The following is a 4,774-nucleotide window of genomic DNA, read 5'->3' as shown; positions in this document are numbered from 1 at the left end:
GAAGGCGATGGCACCCCACTCCAGTACTCTTGCCTGGAAAACCCCATGGACGGAGGAGCCTGGTAGGCTGCAGTCCATGGGGTCACTAAAAGTCGGACACGACTGAGCGACTTCACTTTCACTTTTCACTTTCATGCATTGGAGAAGGAAATGGCAACCCACTCCAATGTTCTTGCCTGGAGAATCCCATGGACAGAGGAGCCTAGTGGGCTGCCGTCTATGGGGTCGCACAGAGTCGGACACAACTGAAGCGACTTAGCAGCAGCAACAGCAGCAGACACATACCCACAGATACACACACACACACACACACACACCCCTTCATACTATATTAAAAAATACTACTAATAAAATGCTGCTTATTTGGATCCCAGTCACACACTGTAAATCTTAGGCAACTCATAAATCCCTCAAAAAGGTAAAATAAGAAATAAATCTAGTTGACCTTTAAGCAACAGTTTTATCCCTTAGTTATTGCATGATTTATCATATTATCATATATCATATTGTATATATATTTTTATCTTATTGAAATAGTTTAATGGTATTATAAATTATAAAATATTGAAATATCGATGATAGCACTTTAGTTTGCATAAAACACATCATGAAAAGTTTAATGCAAACTTCATACAATTTTTCTATTCATCGGGCTATCTTTGTTTTTTGAAAAATTTTCTACTTGTTCATCTGAAACAATAACTTTGTATAGCAGACTTTTTAAAGTATATATTTTGTCTGATCTTCCCTTTACCTTTTAGGGGAACACATTATTTCAGATGCTGTAATTCACTTTCCCCTCAGGGGTAACCATCCCATAAGCAAATATGTAAGCAATACCCTAAAACCAAAAATCTTGTTTTATTTTAATTAAGCATATTAATTATAATAATAATCAATACTTTTTATTAGTAAACATTGTAAGTAACTATAGTTTTAAATCAAATTTTAAAAAATTTTCTTAAAGGTTAGCTTAGTGCTTAATAAAATTCATATTTTTGTATGTAATTTTCATCTATTTCTGAATGCTGTAGTAATCCTTGAAGAGCAAAAATTTTTCATGATGATTACATGTTACAGGTTAAAAAGTTACAACTTTTTAATGTGAAGGTGTTACCAAGCTGGTCATATTTTGTGGTCTTATCCAAGATATTCCTAATAAAAATGGTCTTTTACTGCTAGGGTCCATGAATACCAGAAGTTATACCAGAAGTTAAAGATTTTGAGATTAATTCTGTCATTGAATTTAAAAGTTATCTTAGGAATTACGCTTCCTGCACTTTAGCGCACAGGAAATCTTTTTACTCTTCCCTGACAGCATCCCTCCATCAGAATTTCCATCTTAGTCATTGGAGAGGAAAAGAAGAACTAAGATCTAATGAAAGCAGACTACTACATTCTAGGCATAGGGTCAGGCATTATACTTAGCATTATTTTACACCCACTTATTAAAGTGTTTCTGAAGGTTAAATAACGCCAAATATAATACCTGACCCTATACCTAGAATGTAGTAGTCTGCTTTCATTAAATATGAAGAAAGGAGTTTTCAAGTGGGAAAAGAGCATTATAGTGCCAATTTTTGGAACTGGAACTCCTTGATTTAAATGCTGAATTTCATTCTTTCTAGCCGTATGACTCTGGGAAAGTAACTTACATTCTCTGTGTCTCAATTCTCTTGTCATAATTAGGACCTTCTCAGAGGGTTGTTATGAGAACTACATAAATTGAAGTGCACCAAGCACCTAAAACCATGATTGAACATGGTGAGCCTAGTACTGAGACTGATCATTTATTAAGTAATTTACTCAGCCATAAATTAAAGTATCAGAGTTGAAATTTTGTTTAAAGTCCATGTGCTTTGCATTCCCCTGCATTAAGGGGTCTTTACATTACATACAGTCTTACATTAAGGGCTTCTTTAAAAAACACTGCATTTTAAGCAATAACATTAAGAGACTTAAATGGGGAATGGAGTAATATATATTAGTGATCAGAATATTTTCAGAATTGAGGGCATGTGCCTGGATGGTTACCAAACTGAAGATCTTTTGGCAACCAGGGATGTCAGAGAAGAGGAAGAAGGCTAAAAGGAAATCTGGAAAATAATGAGTATGTTGGACATCCATGACACAAATCTTGCTCTCTGGTGTACTTGTGAAGGGTTAGATCAAGCGATGGAGAACTGACTCACTCACTTCAGTGGAATTCTCCAAAACCATCCAATTTACACAAAACTTTAAGAAAAACAAAGGGATGGCATCTGGTTACTCATCTGCATTGCACTCCTGCGCAACCAAAATATCTATGGCATTAGCATAACTGTCAGTCCAGCAGAGCTGGCCATTCATAGTACCACATGAATCCTAGCCTAAAACATTTGCAGAATTATATAATCGAGTGAATATATAGACCTTATGAATTTATCCTCAAATTGTACTGGTATTATTATAAATATGGATGAGCCATTAGGGACAGAACTTTGCTTGGATAATTATAGGCATTCATGACCCATCCTTCTCTGTTCACTGTGCTTCTACTTTAAAATGGATTCTAATTGTGCTCCTGAAAGAAAAAAGTCAGCAAGCATTAAACACCATCCATCATCTGTCAGTGATAAAAAGAATTGAGGTTCTAGTATCCAGTGATAAAATGTTCCTAAGTATGGTATTCCGGTTTGAAATATTGTGCAGATCTTGACTCTTTAAGGAAAGCTCAATAATAACAGTAATGAAATATTTAAAGATCCTTTCATTTAAGGTGTTTTCATTTACATTACACAATTGTTAAATTATTAGGTTATAATTTTATCCTTACAAGTAGAATTGGCAGTAGAGTGCAAAAACCTATTTTAAATGCCAGCTTTAAATGTAGCATTTGTAGAGGGTATTATACCCAATACTTATAATAACCTAGAGTGGAATATAATCTGCAAAAAACCTGAATCACTTTTCTGTACACCTGAAACTCACAATAAATATTGAAAATCAACTACAATAGATAGGTGGCATTTTTGTTTAAGTAAAAAGAAGGAACAGTGACAATTCGCTTTGTTTAAAAATTTATGTTTAGAGGTATTAGGTTTTTTAAGTTTACCACAATTTTGAAAGTTAACATAATTCAGCTGCACAACTGTGATGAGACAAAATGTAATTTTAATCTAATAACCTGAATTTGTATTCACTAAATAATGGGATATTTAATGACTTAGAGAAACTCTCCTTTTAAAAATGTTTTTGAAAAGTCATTATTCTGATAATCTGAGTTAGAAACTCAGAATAAATTGACTAGTCACATATTATCCAGGAGATGTGATTTGAATGTTCGCAGACTATTTAGGAAAAAAAAAATTCAACTAAAGGTTGCTGCAACCTTCATCTAGAAGTGTAAGGCTTAGTGATGGTTTTGCCTTGTGATTTATCTATTTAATCCCTGGTCATAAATCTTATAGATCACAGCATTTTGGCTCCAAATTTCTTAGATAATGTTGCAAAATAAATCAAATGTGTAGGGAGATAGAGATCGATTGGTATAATTATTATGATGTATGAATACAGACAAGCATATAATATTTAAATTATACGTATATATCACTTTATCAACTATTTACAGTATCCACTGTTTGCTTAGCCATCTCATCTTGGTGATGTATATATTCCAGCTATAGATTGTAACTAGGTAGTGAAATTTATCTCTAGAGAAGCAAATAAAATTGTAAACATTTCAAATGTTTATATTCTTTTAATTCTGGCATCACATAACTTATAGATTAAATATGATAAGAAACAGACACATCACAGTCCTTGAACTCTTAGGATATGTGTGTTATATAATAAAATTAGAGATATTCTTGGCACAAAGCTGAACAGAGAGTAGGCTCATTGTGAATAATACTTTTTGTGTGCATCAGAAGTACTAACCTTTAAATTTTTGAAAGAATTGACCACTTTTATAGTGGACTTTTGGGCTCAACCTAGAGGCCACATTCACTTATGGTTGTTAAGTTCAGTTCACTTCAGTCGCTTAGTCATGTCTGACTCTTTGCGACCCCATGAACCACAGCACACCAGGCCTCCCTGTCCATCAGTAACTCCTGGAGTTCACCCAAACCCATGTCCAGTGAGTTGGTGACGCCATCCAACCATCTCATCCTCTGTCGTCTCCTTCTCCTCCTGCCCTCAGTCTTTCCTAGCATCACAGTCTTTTCGAATGAGTCAGCTCTTCGCATCAGGTGGCCAAAGTACTGGAGTTTCAGCTTCAACATCAGCCCTTCCAATGAACACCCAGGACTGATCTTTAGGATGGACTGGTTGGGTCTCCTTGCATCCAGGGGAATCTCAAGAGTCTTCTCCAACACCACAGTTCAAAAGCATCAATTTTTCAGTGCTCAGCTTTCTTTATAGTCCAACTCTCACATCCATACATGACTACTAGAAAAACCATAGCCTTGACTAGATGGACCTTTGTTGGCAAAGTAGTGTCTCTGCTTTTGAATATGTTGTCTAGGTTGGTCATAACTTTCCTTCCAAGGAGTAAGCCTCTTTTAATTTCATGGCTACAATCACCATCTGCAGTAATTTTGAAGCCCAAAAAAATAAAGTCTTGCACTGTTTCCACTGTTTCCCCATCTATTTCCAATGAAGTGATGGGACCAGATACCATGATCTTAGTATTCTGAATGTTGAGCTTTAAGCCAACTTTTTCACTCTCCACTTTCACTTTCTTCAAGAGGCTCTTTAGTTCCTCTTCACTTTCTGCCATAAGGGTGGTATCTGT

At 35.1% G+C, this 4,774-nt stretch overlaps 1 protein-coding gene across 3 annotated transcripts in view; it reads left to right on the top strand.

Annotated features, from left to right (window-relative positions):
• The window catches only part of LAMA2 (laminin, alpha 2), a 705,371-nt gene that overhangs the window by 421,536 nt on the left and 279,061 nt on the right, over window positions 1-4,774 (top strand). The window lies entirely within an intron of this gene.

Source organism: Bison bison, unplaced genomic scaffold (assembly GCF_000754665.1).
Source record: "Bison bison bison isolate TAMUID 2011002044 unplaced genomic scaffold, Bison_UMD1.0 scf7180017864035, whole genome shotgun sequence".
Lineage (NCBI taxonomy): Eukaryota > Metazoa > Chordata > Mammalia > Artiodactyla > Bovidae > Bison > Bison bison.
Note: the sequence above shows the minus strand (reverse complement) of the source record. Positions and strands in the feature narration are given on the sequence as shown.